We start from the raw sequence: 16,899 nt of genomic DNA, 5'->3' as shown, positions 1-16,899 counted from the left end.
CATCTGGGATAATGTAGTATTATAAAACTGGTTTTTTGGAGGATGCCAGGGAGGTCAAGTTCCTGTGATGTTCACTCTGGGGGAACTACATAAATACCATCCAGAAAAAAACAAAACAAAACCCAACAAGTACCTCTCAATATTTATTAGAGATAAATTAATCAGAGAGAAGAGCGACAGAACCAAAGCACACTAATTTGAATTGAAGTTTTTGGCGTTAATTTTGATTTATGATATAAAACTGCACTTGAAATGTGCCCACACTTTACGTTTTTTACACAATGACCTCAAGACTATATTTAGAAAGCAGTCTTGCTGCTGAACAAGACTCAAGATTGTATATAAGACACTGCTAGCAGCAATTGTATTTCATATTGATTGATAATCAAAATACTTGTGTTTGGAGGATAACTCATCATGGTGTTACTTGAGTTTCCTGTGTATGCAATTTCAGTGAAACTTGAGGGTTCAGTTCTTCTAAAAGAATTTGAAAACAGTGAGCAATAAGGGCCCTTTGCTTTATTTATGTAGCAGTGCAAATCCTGGAATAACACAGTAGTGAACTGTGCTTTCTGGTGCTAAAAACAAGCAAGGAAAGGAAAGGAACCACAGCTTCCATCAGCAGATCAAACACCTCCCAAACCCACTGCAATTGAAACGTTGCTCCCAGTTATCAGAAGAATGTTTGTTATATTATACAGGGCAGGTTTGTTTGCTAAACTCTGCCAGCTGGGGTAAAACATATGTGAAATTTGTTCTAATTTAACAAGGTAAGCTACTCCTCTTACTGTTACACTTAACTTTGCAGTAGAAGGGGAGGTTTCTTCACTCATAAAATGCTCATCTGTGAGATTTTGTTTTTTCAAGCAGCAACTTCAGCATGTGTTTGAGGAGTGGAAAAGATTAAAATAAAACACACTGGCCTTTAAAAAAATTGCTTCAATTTACTATTCTTTTTGTATTTTCAGACTGCCCTGAGAGTAGACGGACGAATAAGAGGCCAATGTACCTTAAAGCTTGTCTACCAGCATTGATCTATGCACTGTGAAATCCAATTTAACATAAAATAGGACCACAGGAAACTTAAATGCTTTACCCAGATTCCTGCTACCTCCATGCAGGTTATACTTGATCATCTGGGCATTCCTTTGAACAAGATAACACATGCACTGGTGCAGCAAAATATGGTTCTGTTTGGAAAAACAAAAAACAAAACAAACAACCCCCCAAACAAACAAACAAAAACCAACAAAAAACCACAAACAAAACACAACAAAAAAACCTCACGAATACTCAGAGTTGTCCCTTGAATACAAGTAAGTGGAAATGGTTTTGATTCTTTACAAGGATTAGATCATTGTTTGTTGCCTAAAAAGAGAAATTTTTGAAGTACATGTTGACAATACAGTTGACTTGTTGGAACGGGCCAGTAAATGTAGAATCAGTTTGTTTTTGAAGTATAGAGTTAAGCTGAATTGTATTTATGGGAGCAAAACACCAAGAGCCCATTGGTATTTTATAGAGCTTTGATTTGATAGGTTATTGATTTTGGCTTCGGGGGATAAGGCCCCTGTTGAGAAAGTATCAAACTCACACTGAATAAAATTGTCAAAAGCCTTAAAACCAGTAGTGAGGGACTGGCTAGCTCTAAGTGTAGCGCTTCAAATGGAGTGGGGAAGATATGCCTTATTGCCTTCAGACCTCTGGAAGCAGTTATGTGTATTAAATACTGGAATAACTTGATATTTTAAAAGCTTATACGCTCATCCAAGTAAAATGGGTTTAGAAGACTGCTGGGAGTTTCATTATTTTATGACTAAATCGATACCCAGATTTATGCCTTTTGGACATAGAAACTTGAATTTAATTGAGAAAATGGATCTAATGAGGATAGACATTTTTAATGCAGGTGCCCTTGTTTAAAAACAGACATGCATACAATTCTGTTCCACATGAAAAAAAAAGAGCAACTTAGCTTTAAGGATCAAATATACCAACCAAAGAGGGTAACACACCCAAAGCTTTTTTTTTTCTCCTAAATACGAAATTAATTAGTTAACACAGGAAACCATATTATTTTCCAACCTATGAGCAAAATTAATGACCAGATGGCAATAACCTGGCCATCAAAATCAGCACTATTACTGATTCAAGTGCAGCATCAGTATTTCCTCTTTGCCCATTCTCTGGCAAATGTGTCATATTTATGGTACACTTCTGCTATTTTCCTAGCGATTATCTATAGTGACAAAAATAAGGAAATTGTATGAAAAGGGTTTAGCTAAATTCTGCTTCCTGTATGGAATAAATTAAAAAAAAAAAAAGAAAGCCCCAGACAAGTATGTATGCATGCGCCTAATTTTATTCCTGGCTCCAAGACCAGCTTTAGACCACATGCTTTGCCAAATCGAAATCAAAATGCAGAGTAACCCCATTGACTTTAGTGAAATAACTTGTGATTCAGTCCCATATATTTGTCTCAGTATGTGTTTCATTGGCTATAATAGGCAGAAACTATTTATGACACAAATTTCCTGGACTTTTACAGGCACAATTAGCGCTCTGAAGGGCAGAAGAAAACTAGTAGGAAAAGCTAACAGGTATAGAAATGTAGATGGAGAAGTCATTAACATTTCATTTCTTCTATACATACACACACACACACAAATGGCTCTCCACTGGGAATGTACACATCCTGAAAATTCAAATTACACATTGAGAATAGGTTTCTGTTGCAACGCACTGCAAGAAATTTTCAAGTTTATAGTTGGTAAGAAATTTGCATTTACTATATAGAGAGACAACATGATGAGGAATATTTTGCTCTTTATGCTAAACTTCCACTGATTGCCATGGGAATATTCTATATGTGGAAAGGTAGTAGGATCTGTGCCTTTAACAGTAAACAACAGTGATAGTCGATGATGTTCCTGTCTGCACTGAAATAAAGTGCTAATAAAAAATCTGCGTTCTTATTGTTTAAAAGCCACATTCGATAGATTTTTATTTTCCCTACTGATTTGAACAGTAAACTTCTGTAAACAAAACCTGACATGACTATCTTATTACATGTAAGTTAAATGTATACTCTGAAAAAAAAAAAAAAAAAAGGAAAAAAGAAAAGAGAAAAAAATAAAACAACCAAAACAAAGATGCCTTCAGTGAAAAGGTGCAAAGGAGACTTGGAAAGTCTCAGGTGGCACTGCTTTTCACATGGTTTTTTTAGGTGTGACCCTTGACTTTTCTGTTCCTTGCAGAAATATCACGGAGCCACCTTCACACAAGCGAGGTGCTTGGGCCAGCATGGGGACAAGGTTGGCATTGGAGCTGCGGTGGTTGTTGGTCCTGTGCTTCAGTGAGCTGCACCCAAACCCATAGAAGAGCTCCCCAGAGGAGCAGGAGCCACATCAGGAGCTGCACTGTTCCACTGCCTCTTCCCTCCGCCGGAACTCCCCCGGATACCAATCAATGTCTATTTTCCTTCCAACACCAGCCGTGAATTTTAATGACCATTAATGAGATTTATGCATAGGCTTGAAGGGTTATGTAGACCCCACCATGGTACAGGGTCGGTACTCCACTGACCCAGGGGACTGGACCAGACATCGCTTTTATTTGGCAGCCAAATTTGTCCCTGAAGTCAATGGCAGATTTGGGTGCAGGTATCAGCCTGCACACCACACGCACCGGCTGCAGCAGATGAAGATGGGGGTGGAGCCAGTGTGTTTCTGCTGCACTGGGGATCACGCCTGGGGTATGTGCTCTGTGGTCCAGCCTGGCCTGAGCATCCGCAAATGTGCAGCTGCAGATACTTCTGTAAATAGCTCTCAATAAAAATAAATCTACAGAATGAATAACTGCAGGCTGTGCGCTTTGTATCTATTACTGCTCACTGTGCTGATAGAAATTGCCTGACAAGTCTTTCTTGTTTTATTCAGACGAGCAGATTTCTTTTGGAGTTAATGGCATGACTGTCATGTACAGGGAGCTGGATTTGTGCATCGTTTTGTCCCAAGTAATTTTATAGGCAAGAGAGTCCCATGATGAGCCGATCAGATGTCCTGCACAATGCAAGCTGTGTAAGTTTATCCCATGACTCCTGTGTGAAGCTTGACTGTTGCTAACTAATTCTGCAAGTGTGGTGTGCTCAGAAGGAATTAGCTGCTTTTTAAAAATAGATTACTTCCCATCACATTCTAGTATTTTTACTGAGTGTTTTTCACACTAATTTTCTGTGTCTCACTCATACTAACGTTTCTTACAATTTTTTTTTTTTTTAATAAACAACATACGATTAAGAAAAAAAATAAAAAACACCCTGGAAGGAAATCTGTAAGGATAGTGCCAAGGAACTGCAGAGTACTGGAAGTATGAACATTTTTCCACGTTGATGCATGTTCAAAATAGATCTCATTTTCCTGAAATGTTTGCATGAAGCAGGAGCATGAGGGAATGAAATCCCTGTAACGGCTATTAAACTCTTTCAGGTTGGTTGTGCCTATGAGATGTGCTCCAAGGACCGGTTCAGCATCTCTGTGTCAGGGACAGCACTGGGGCAGAGAGGAGCATCGCCCAGCTAGGGCTTATGAGCAATGGCAGATTTCTGTGTAGGGAATACAAGACCAGCCCAAAGCCTGAACATCTGCCATAGCATTGCCTTAATGAACCTACTCACTGCTTCTCTTACAGTCACAACAGGATGTAAAATATAGATTGGAAGATAAAGGATACACTTTTTACCTGTTAGTAACAGTTTGTAATGGGATATTCCGAATGACTCTGACAGTCCCACCCTCTCTCCCCTACAAAGAATGCCCAAGTGAGGACTATTCACTTGGCTTCTCCTCAAAGAAGGAGGCTTTCAGCTTCATGATTAAATCTACCTAAACTGCTTAAAAAAGTCTGCACTTTCATGCTAGAGCAATTTGTGTTAGGTTTTTGCCAAGCCTTTTTTTTTTTTTTTTTTTTTTTAAGGCATGTTTTTTTGCTTTATTCTGTACATGAATACAGTCCAGGTAAAATATTTTTAATTCATTTCAGGCTGGATTAGTTATTGGAAAAAAAGATATATTTTTTTTCCTTGTTGTTACTTGATTTAATTAGTGCTCTGTTTTTAAAATGGCAAGCCAAGCTTTGCCAAGTCTGGCTCTCTGACTCATGCTAACAGGGTTTTATAGCCCCACCTGCATCTGAGAGAAGAAAAAAAAGCCCCAAAGCTTTATTTTAACTCCTTGTACATACCTTGTCCATTCCATTAAAACACACACAGGTCCCAGCGCCCACTGTCTGCTCACTGCTGGTCTGTGGGGGGCTGAGCTGAAGCCCACCAAAACCCACAGCACCGGTGGTCTGGGGGATCTGCAGGATATGCCGCTGCAGGCAGGGATGAAGGCAGGCAGGGAAGCTCACTGGTGTACCTGTTTGTTACAGGTATATAGTGGGTAAGTGAGCTTGAGGGGGAGAAAGCTTTTAATTTTCTGTTATTAATATTCTTCCCCTCTTATAGGAATTTGTGCCTTCTCACCTCTTCAGCAGCTGAGCGCCGAGCTGGTAGATCCAGGCTGCTTGCAGTGACCCAAAACCTCCCTTATTTACCCAACCTCCACGTGAGGTCTGTGAAAGAGAAAAGATGAAACCGTAAGTCCCTTCGTTTTTTTTTGTCCTTCTCTTCTCTCCTTTCCCTTGCTCAAACCAGGGGTTCATGGCTGTAGCTGTGCTTTGCACTCCTGGACCACACACAGATGCTGATGGAGGCTGCGGGTGTGAGCGTGCAGATGTGCACGCGTGTGCAGAGCCCCGGCTCCTTCTCACCTCACTGACCCCTAGGCAGGTCTCCCTTCTCCAGCTTGCCAGGAATCTGGGAGTGAACATCCAGTCCCATTGGAAAAACATCATATTTACCGTTGCTGAGGCTTTTTGCAGGATGGGGCTTGTTGTGGTGAATCTCTTCCGTTTGAAAAGGTTTTGAGTAAAAAATCTTTTTTAAATTATGAAAACTGTCCAGGTTTTGACATTTTAAAATTTTTATTTTTTGCTTGGAGATCTTCATTACTTTATTCTTTAGGCTAAAAACAATAACAAAATCTGTAAGGTAAAAAATTTAAGAAAATACCCCACAATTATGAAAATAAATTATTTGCTTTAACTCTGCTTTTTTTTTTTTTTCCCCAATGTTCAGCTCAGAAATTAACTTTTTTTTAAATCCCTCCTTTTTTTTTACCCTAAACAGGGGCAGGAAAAAAAAACATCAAAATGTCGAAACCTCAGACAAGGTGAGAAAACCCCATCTTCCCAGGCCTGCACAGAACAAACCTCCCACAAAGGTGTCTGGGTCTCCTCCTTTCCTCCCTCCATGAGTCCCAAACCCCCATGCTGGAGGATGTGGGATGGAGCAAGGTGCTTGCAGAGGTGGCTGATTGCCTCTTCCTGCATCTCTCAGGGCCAGGATAACCTGGCACGGGGCTTACACGTCCTCTCTCCCACCGCCTTGTCTCATCCAGTTGGCCCATAAGGGCCCCGATCCTGCTCTTCCCAATGCCGCTGGCAACCTCCCTGCTGGCTTTGGCAGGAACAGGCCTTTCACTGTTGATTTTTTCCCTGTCAATCAGTTACTTTGACATCTAAATGTCAAATGACACCACATGGCTTTTTTTCCCCCCCTTTTTGTGTGTTTTTGCTTGTAATTTAATTGCAAGCACAAAATGGTGGGTGCAGGGCGAAGGGTTTTGAGAGAATGTATCATTAGCAAATTCAATTAGCTGGCACTTGCGCTTGCTGGCATGGAGGGCTCCTATGACGGTGCCAGGGAGCTGCTGCTGCTCAGAGGGGGCCGTGGCGGCGCAGCAGCTCTCCCAGGCTTTCTGGCTCACCTTTTCTTCCTACCCTTCGTAAGCAGGCAAGCCATCCCTCCCAAACAGCTCAGGATAAGAGGTTGTACAGTCAAATCCTCTCTCTGCAATGGTAATAATACAAGGGTCTGTCCTGCTTCCAGGAATTGTCTTACCATACCAGCAGATCAGCATTTCTTCAATTGTAACATCATTCCTGGAAATAGTGTTACATGACATGCCCTCACTGTCTGTCTCGGTGTGAATGAGAATATAGCAAAGCTCATGTTTTCCATTGTTGAAACACTAGCATAAATCTTTCACTAATGCACTGCTGTCTTTTATTATAACAGTCACTGCAGCATAGAAAAGTACGTCAAATCTTTCCTTGTTGGTACAGTCAGTTGTTGGCATCGCCCTGACATGTTGTTTCTTTCCTTAGAATGGTTTTGTAAAGGGACTAAAATGAGTTGCTCAGCCTCTGGCAGCACCTTTGCGTGTTTTGACAAATCTGAGGCTTCAATGTTGTGCGCAAGAAGGTTCAAAACAGTGGGGAAACAGAGTCCTAATGATAGGTTTTGACAAAAGTCAGCCTCATGTCAGAAGTGACGGTCCCAGATCTCTATTATTGGGGCAGATTCTGTGGTGGTGTCTGCACAGCGAGAGAGAGGTGGTGTGAGGGGTGAGTGCAGGCGCCTGGGGAGGGATCTGCCTTTGGTCACCATGTGGCCGGAGCATCAGTCCTGTGCCATCAGGATGCTCGTGCATTCTCTGCAACACCTGCAGGTGCAGAGGACCAGGTACTCCCCTGGCAGCCGTTAGCAGGGACTCCCACTTCAGCACGGGGATGCTAGCTTGCAGGAGCTGAGGATGAGGCACAGCTGTGTTCAAGTCAAAATCAGCTGTCCTCTGCAAAGGAGAGATTTAGGCTGACCTGTGAGGGCAGCAGTTTGGGAGCTGCTTTTCCCTGATTTCTGAGGGAAGGTCGTGGCTGATCAGAGATATGAAGGTACCTTTGTGCTTTGTGTTTCCCATTCAGAACTGAGTATTTCTGTTGTGTTGGAAGGGGAGCTAACAGTTGGAGACTTGAAGCTGATTAAGCAAATGGTTATACAGAGAAATAATAAAACCACACTGAAGTAAGGAGTTAATGACTGGCTACCTGAACACCAAAGCATCCAGTATCCCTCTGTCTGTGTCTTCTCTTGGTGTTCCTTTTGTGCTGCTGCTTCCTTCCTATGTTGTAAGCTCCTCAAACAGGCTTACGCCTTCTTGGATATTTGTGTGGCCCCTTGTGGCTTTTGAATGCTCCCTCAGTAGAAGAAATTTCTCTTTCATGATGAAAGGCTTCACCACAGCTTCCAACAGCACCAGGAGCTGGTACTGTCCTGTTGCTAGGGGAAAGGCTCCTGAGGCAAAAGCACTCGATGCTTCATCCTAGGCTGCCAGGACCAACTCAAGGGGAAAGACCACTTGCAAAGGAAACAAAATACAGAGGAGGAAGGTTAACTGGGGTAAAGTCTATTAATCTGCAAAGTGTTTATCTTCATTGCTCTTCCTCTGACCAGTGCCTGGCTGGCCCCTTGCTATCTCTTTGCTCCACATGCAGTGCAGGATGCTCCTGATCACCCACCCCAATCAGGACACTGGCTTTTCTTTACTGCACTTGAAACTGCCTCTTGTCTCTTTGCAACAGGTGAATGCAGCTCCTCTCAGCTCCCTTCAAAGCAACAAAGGGCACAGCCTAAGTCAGCTCTCTCCTTGGTTCACTTTCTCTCCAAACTTTGTTGCTTTTGGGCAAGTAGGAAAAATCTTTACCTGGTCAATATTTCTCTTCTTACCTGTTACACCTTCCTCCTACTTGCCAGATTGGGAAAAGCTGCTTCTCCTGAAGCCCAAGATTCTTGGTAGGTGTGGAGAAGAGCCTGTCTCTTAGTCCCTGCAACACTAAACCACTGCAGAAGCTCAAGTCCTCTTCAAAAAGAGGACCTGTGTCCTTTATTTTCATGTTTCTCTGCTTCTTAATTTTCCAAGTATGTGATTCAGAAATGGATGTCCCTTCAGTGCCCAAGACAGCTGTGTAACAGACATAGTAACATTTTTTCTGGTTGGGGAAGCTGAGGCAGGCATCTTGTGTGTGTCAGCAGGGTTGCAAATGGATTTCTGTGGCAGGACTGGAACTAAGTTGTGCCTCAAAGGAAAGTTTTCTCCCCAGGGGCATTAGGCAGACTAATCTCCATGCAGACATCTCAAAACTACCGCAGCTCCTTGGGAGCACGGGCTGTGCCCCAGCCCTGGTCCGAGAGCTGTCCCTGCGTCCCAGGGCTGCTGTGGGGTGACTTTCTGATGCCCCCTGCAAAAGACTGCAAAGCATTTGGCATAGGTGCAAATAAGCAGAAAGTGTCTGGCAAAACTCCTTGCCTTTTTTTTTTATTTATTTTTTCCACTCTGCACAAGATGTTTTACAGCCTTTGTGAGCCCATATAGATGCTGGTTTCTGGCATGTAGTGTTCTGTAGACTGCAGGCTGTTGCTGAAGCCTCAGGAGTGCAGCTGGCCTTTAAACCCAGCTTTATAGGAAGGAAACTCTCTGGTCCCACTGGAGGGAGGTACGATCTTATGACACTTAGTGGAAATAGAGCAGGTTTACTTTGGTCGAAGGAGGAGTATTTCCAAGGAAACATGGGTTATTTAGGAGTGCTCCAAAGCCAAGCCAAGTACAAAAATTTTAGTCCAATTTTCTTGCTTTCCCAGGCTAATTTTATGAGGAGTCTCTAAGATGTGAATGAGGAGTGATTTTGTTCAACTTGAAAAATAAAATTAACACCAGTATGAAAAGGACTGAAGCCCAGAGAACCACAAGTGTCTTATTTTTTTTTAACTGAAGGATGCAAAGGCTCAACTCAGGATGTAATTGTGGTCCATTTGGAATAATGTATTTCATACTTGCCTATGAGAAGAAACAAATGTAAGATTGCTTTGAATGGAGACAAGCCCATTTTTAGTGCAATTAAGGAGAACATTGATGTCTTTTCTTTCTCCTGTAGGACTTTCTACCCGTTCCTGCATCCTTTCCCTTAAAACTTGCCATTTCTCTTTCTGGAGACAACTTCAATCCTCACAGGTCAGCCTATCATTCATTTTTTTTCTGTTTCAGTGCTTAGCTTCATTACAGCTGCCAGGCAAAGTTCAACAAAAAACCTGTATCCCACTAGCCAGGAACGAGCCTGGACTGTACCATCTTCCTCCTCAAAACTAATTATCATGTTTCTCTTTCCTGCTAGCAACTTTGGAGTTTGTATTGAGTCTCCGTACTTTTGCTTCTTTGCCTTATAGGCCTTTTGATCCTCTTTCTTCTCTGTCGCATTCAGCCCTTCGCACCAGCTAACCCTCTCACTTTGGTCTTCCCTGGTACCTCACCTCTGGGTTTCAGAGGGATTAGAGAGCAGTGAATGACAAAAACAGGGTGACCTGGGTTGTGATGGGTGGCTGCAGTGGTTGCCAGCAGCAGCTGCTGTAGGTCAACTGGAGCTCTGATATTTGTACCACTTAAGTTGCCTCACTCCTCTGAGTGAATCTCCACAGAGTTGTTTCCCTAAGTACGACTGTTTAAAGTGCAGTCCTCCCTGTAAGTTAGATATTCTGCAATAATATAGACTTGAGCAACTTCATTGCTATATATAAAGTTTTCCCTTAAACCTTTTTTGAACTAAGTCCTGTCTCCTCCCTAGGAAGCATCTGCTTCCCATTGCCAAATTCTTCTGCGTTCCTGTCCCTTTGGTTGTGTTTTCTGTGAATCTCTTAAAAAATGTGCATTTTGGCTGCGCGGTCATGCCAAGGAGTGTGAGAGTTTGCACATTTCGAGCAGGGATTGGCCCGTCTCGAATTGGTGCATCCAGAGAACCTGTCACAAGTTCCTTGAAGCACTTCTGCCTTCTGTTGTGCTGGCACTGAGCTGACGGGCGCTCATTTTGCATGTCTCGGCTCTGCGCTTGGCTGGTGAGGATGTTTGCAAGGCTGGATATTTCTGGTTCTACTCCACAGAAGCCTTAAATGGAGTATTTGCTGTGCCCTGCCTTACAAAAAGGAGCCTAGTAATGAAACTTTGAAGGCTCCTGTTCAAAACTCTCATGTCAGACCTGCCTGGGTGGTGGTATGTCTCTCTCCCTGTTTGCTGAAGGAGTTTCTGAATTTTTTGGCTGTCACCATGCTCCCTTAGCTCCCCTGCAGCTCTCCTTGCTTTGCCTTACAATGGGGTTCATAGGGCTTATTAGTGCCGTTTCTTCCTATAACATTCAAGCCATTTTTCACATGGAGATTCAAAGATTTGGAAATGGCTTGTAAGGTGATTCAGACTATTTGCTGTTGTGCGGGACTGGACTGATGCTGTTCCCAAAGCTTTGAACCACCCCACAGGACCATCTACAGAAAGTGCTCGTGGCCTGGAACCCCAGGGCAGGTCCTTTTCCAGTAAATGGTGTATTTGGAGCCTTTAAAGCTACACTTCTCAGCCCCGTAGGACTTTTCCATCAGGTGGTGGCAGGAGGAGCCTTTGCTGACCCATTAGCAAACACCAGCAGCTGTAGATCACTATCGTGCAGCAGGAGCCACATCCCTTGAGGTTACCAAACTTGAAATGATAGCATATGGATGCAGGTCTATCACCTGTGTCATCTGTCAGTGATGACTTAATTATCTGGCACCTGCAACCCCCTTACTACCCAAAACAGAAATAAGAAGAAGGAATGACTGATTTAAAACCTCCTTTCTCCAAGTAGATGTCGATCTTGTCTTGCCAGGTAATTTAAATGGTGCCTTCTAACCTTCAGAGGGATGAATCTAAGTTAAATATCAGGCATTCGGATCTTGGCAAAGTTCAGATTTCCAAAATGAAGAAATACAAATAGCTAGAAAGGTGACGCCGTTCCTTCTCTGGATGGCTGAACAAGTGCCATTAGCGCTTGAGTGCATTCCCAACTAGATATAAAAGGAATCGGGAGTGTTAAGGAAAAACAGAGTAAAGTGAATGCCTATTACAGCTGTCGCAATAGGAAAGTTGCAACATTTGCTTGTAGGAAAAGATGCAGAAGCACACAGAGTACCTGTTAGTGCGAGCGAAGCCAGGCTTGGGCAGGATTTCAAGTGTTAGAGACACAACCCTGAAGGCTATATGCAGAACAGCGTGACTTTTCCATGATGCTGGTTAAGAAGACGTGCCATTGCAAATTCTCCTTCTTTTTTTTTAATTTTTTATTTTTTTTAGGCTGCTTAAGTTTTCTTGGGCCTTTATAGAGTAGACACAGCTTAGGAGTGTTGAGTGTGTCAGGGGACTGAACCGAGGGAACAGCGTCCTTGGCTGCATTATAAACACGGCTTGTCCCTTGGCTGCCTTGCTGCAGATCAGATTTCTAGCTGAGAAATAAAGTTCTCAGAGGAAAAAAATCCAGTCTTGGTTCCTTTGTCCCGATTTCCTGTTCACAGATCCTACGGTCTTATACTTCTCCCTCTTTTGTCTTTAAAATCAGGAGCTCTCTGGGTCAGACATAGTCTCTTCCCACACCTCTAAAACACTGGTCGTGACAGAGCCATTGCAAACAAAGCCGGGGGTTGTTATTCCACCAGAGATTGTGGAGTTTGGGGAAAAATACTGATTCAGATAGACATAAGAATATGAAAGAACTCATGTAAAAGGATAGTGAAAGACAGCTGATTCTGGAAAATAATGAAAGTTTCTGTTCTCATTCTTATTTTGTATTTTAATGAAATGGAACAGATGGTTGACCTAAATCTCAAGGACTTCCCCGGGTCACAGGAAAGCACTCAGGCTGATCTTTCTGTGGGCTGCCAAAGCCCTGTGGACCCCGCCAGGGAAACAAGAAGTTCCGGATACTACTTTGCCCATGATGCTGTAAGGTCTGCTTTAGCAAATGATCAGTCTGTCATGAACAGCCGTTTTGCTGGAAAATTTCTGCTCAACTTTAGCACTGATAATTATACAGCTTCTAAAGGTATTAACAAATAATGCTGGTTCTGGCTTTGTCTTAAGAAGATTTCTATCACAATTAATCTTTGCCCACTCTCCATAATTTCTTGTTTCTTGGAACACAGAGGCATTGCTATAAATATCCCTGAGTAGAAATATCAATTTCTGCGTACACATATACACTCAAGTGCACAAATTGGTATTTTATAATATCATACCATTCTGTGTCATGTAAGTTAATATAATATTGCATGTTTGCAATGAGAAGACACATTTTTCTGGCCTGGTTAGTCAAAGCGAAGCATCAAAGGTTAATTTCTTTCTGCCTGAAATTTGCAAGAACTAAGTTAGATCTGACTTTACGGTGCCATGATAAACTTCGTGTAATATATCTTCTATAAAGGTAAAATACATTTTCCATGACTCAAACCTTTGTGGATAGGTGCTATGCTAAGGGCAATTAGATTTAACATCCCTGGAAGCTCCAAAAGCACTTTAAAGGACTCACTCTTTTGTTCCAACTCTGGTGCTCAGAGAGACTGAGACATTTTTGGAATGAGTTTTGATGGACTTATATGAAAATTTATATGACTAAGAATGGGGTTTGTTCCTCTAGAATATTATGGATTATTTTTATGTTGGAATTACATAAGTGTGCAGAGCTGCGTGCAATTGGTTTAATGTAGCTAAAAATATATCTTCTGCTTTCTATTTGGAAAGGTAGCTGGATTTTTCCAGCTTCCTCTCTCAGTGATGACTTTATGGTGTGTATGGGTTATAGGTTATAGGAAAATTGAAATGCATAGTAAAATCAAGGGGTTTCAAATGGTTTAATATTCAATTTTATCCTTCAGAAGAGGAATGTTGATGCATGTCCTCCCCACTCCTGATTTTGAACTATGTTGAAATGCCTTACAAATGGAACTTATTTCAGAGAGATCATCTGGATGTAAATAAGGACGGGAGTGGGCAGCACGTGAGGAAGCAGAAAGCTACAGCAGCTGGGGCAGGGACCCGCTGGTGCTCGTCCTGCTTTCATGCCACAGCTCATTTGCTTCTGGTGCAGCAAAAATCACACAGATTACCTTGGCAGGAGAAAGCTGTTTCAGGGAACAATCAGAGATCACGAGCCAGTAACAATTGTGATCAGTTACATTATCCAAAGCTACTCTATCTCCTGCTTTGTAGTCCTTTACCTGTCTCTATTTATAAAGACTAGGCTTTGTGCAACACTGTACTATCACAAAGAAGTTTCTTGGAGGAAGATTTTTCCAGCTACATTTTTGATGAAAAAGCTCATGAAATGCAAGGTGAGCTCTCCTGTTCCAAAAGAGAACAAATTAGAAAAACTGGTCATCTTATTTTAAACAATTGACTGTCCCGTTTAACACCAGCCATCAGCACATTTTTCTTCACCCTGCATGTGGTGCAAAGACACATTACGACACTCCAAAAATTTTAGGAGCTGAACTGTGGTTCTGCGGGCAGCTTTGCTGTTTTCTGAGCAGAAGAGTTTGTATGTATGATGACTGTATAAAGTGATAAGGCACATTGACACTCTGAGAGAATGAGTGATGCAAATATACTGCAATAAAGATGAACAAAGGGTGTCCCTGTAAATTAACTGCACATCTTAGCTAGAACAATTACAGCACAAAATTGAAGAGCTAACAGGATGCTTGCATCAGATTTTTAAATGCTATGTATAATAGAACATGTTTTACAGCATGAAACCAAAGTTCTGCACTTATTTTCCTGCTTCTGTCCCTGTCCTATATGTTTTGTAAAATGGACATGTCACTTTGGCTGTATAATCTTATCATATTTAGATTTGATTTAAATCCTGTCTTTTCTCAGCTGTGCTTGATAATGGAATCACTCATGCTTTTTATACAGTTGATCTAATAATATTTTCTTCATTGCTCTCTGGCATTATTTTTTACTTTGTAGAAATCATGGCAAATCTGGCAATAAAAATTGAGTCTGCATTTTAATGATATTGATGCTGATTTTCTTGTGTGCTTATATAAGGTGGGTATTTTCCTTTCTTTGTGCCATGGTCATTTTAATATACTGTGGCATGAGCATGTGAATGACTATTTCAGTTACAAGGTTCTCTAATAAGGAAGCAGGCTTTTCCAATATTACTTTGTCACTTAAACTGCTATGCTCATGCAGGCCATCAACAGAGTGTCCGCGAAACATCTTTTTTTCTTTTTATTTCATAAGTAGGATACTCTAGCAGCCTGTGAAATTGCCTGTTGGAAGTCCGCAGTCCTTCTTCAATGCAAGAATAGTGGCTCATCACTGGAAAGCACTAGGAGATAAGTCCATGATTTTCAGCATTTTCTGATTTGTACGTTTCTTAGTTTTCAGATGAGAACTGATGAATAGACACCTTTTATTTAGTGACAATAGATTTTTCTCAGCTCCCTTCTGGTTACACCCATAAAGAGGACAAATTAGTGACAACGCCAGTCTCTCATTTTATACTCATGCAACCTCCATAATGACTTTAATGGGTTGACATTGAAGTGAAGGAGGGGAAAGAGGCACAATATGTTTGTGACTGAAGAGTGATTTGTACTTTATTTTAGAGTGGATCTGAGACTCCAGCTGATACCTCAGGAGGTTGAAGCCCTTTACAGAGGCAGCAGATGCAGTTCAGTATTGCTCTTTCTATTTTACTTCAACTCTGACCATGGAAGAGGCAGCTCTTGGGACAGAAAATGTTCTGTTTACACTCAGATCTTGGCATTTTTCCTAAGGGTACCAATTATAATGGTGTTTTTTGTGATATGGGCACACATCCATTATGAATTGGCTCATACCCACCTACTCATTTTGCACAGGCCATGGCACATGAATCACATGACAGCAATTTCTGTTTGCGTGCAATGTTAAAGAAATCTAGATTGTTACCAGCAGAATAATGAATTCCAAAGAATTGTTCTGTTGTGCAATGACATGAAGTGTGCTAAGAAAAAGTGCAGTTTCTCAATAATTCCCTAGCTTTTTTTTTTTTTTTTTCCTTAAACCACAAGGATGATAGATTATTGATCTTGATTAATACTCAGTCATTGTGAATTATAGTGTGGAACAGTGCCTGGAAATCCCAGTCTGTTTGGTAAACTTACTTTCTTGCATAATAGGAAACTTACCTTGCATTTAAGAGGCCTGAAATATAGGTAGATGAAGATTAAAGTAATGGAACTTCCCAGTTCATGTAGTAAAAAGAAAAATTTAATAGATACATACATTCTTAGTCCAACACTATTGAATGTTTTTTGATACTGCGTAAGCATCACAATAGGAGAAATACAATTGTGGACATTTTAGTTGTTCCCATATTTTGTTTTCTTCCTGAGAACCAAAGTCTTCTAGAGCCCAGTTGTAATACTCCATCTGAATACCACAGCAGCACTGGAATTAAGGCAGACTTGTGTGTTGTCTTGACTTTCGGAAGATCTGGTTGTGATTTCTTCGGAGTGTGAATGATCAGAATGCTCTAGGAAGCAAGGGAAAGTCAAAGGAGGTAATATAACATGCTCCATCCCTGTATTTGGGGCTGTACGTGGGGTAATTTTTGCTAGCCCCATATCGAAAGGGACTTACAGTATGCATGGAGAGTAAGGCACCAGAATGACATTATAGAAAAGTCCATCTGTAGCCAGCGAATTTCATTTCCTTTGAGATCACCTTTCAGAAGCACTCCGAGGCCTTTTACTTTTGGTCCTCTGTGTACAGAGTGCAGTACAATATGTAGCAAATGACAATTTTTGCTGTAAAGGGTTTATGTCCTAACCTGTATTGTGTCCTGAGAACACAGAGAAAGGAGGTGAAGAGACATTTTCTTCTTAAGGATGAGACTGCTGGGTCATTTCCAAGAGGAGATCCTTAGAGAGCATCCCATGGTACCTTCCTGTAGAAGGTAGTAGTATAGATCTTTATTATCTCCGTCTCTCTCTTCCCCCAGCCAATCTGTCAGCGCATTTATGGTGCTGGGGAGAGGCGTCGTGTTGGAACGATGTTCCCGTTTGCAAAATCGTAACTTCTATTTGTTGTTCTGAGGAGCTGGTTTCACACACTG

At 41.6% G+C, this 16,899-nt stretch overlaps 1 long non-coding RNA gene across 1 annotated transcript; it reads left to right on the top strand.

Annotated features, from left to right (window-relative positions):
* The first annotated feature begins 3,675 nt into the window (after nt 1-3,675).
* On the top strand, nt 3,676-6,318 carry LOC139828702 (uncharacterized). The gene is made up of 3 exons (XR_011740617.1): nt 3,676-4,079; nt 5,507-5,637; nt 6,230-6,318. It is a non-coding gene; the product is annotated as an uncharacterized lncRNA (long non-coding RNA).
* The last annotated feature ends 10,581 nt before the right edge of the window (nt 6,319-16,899 follow it).

Source organism: Patagioenas fasciata, chromosome 10 (genome assembly GCF_037038585.1).
Source record: "Patagioenas fasciata isolate bPatFas1 chromosome 10, bPatFas1.hap1, whole genome shotgun sequence".
Taxonomy (NCBI): Eukaryota; Metazoa; Chordata; class Aves; order Columbiformes; family Columbidae; genus Patagioenas; species Patagioenas fasciata.
The sequence above is the reverse complement of the archived record's forward strand: the minus strand, read 5'-3'. Positions and strand labels throughout refer to the sequence as shown.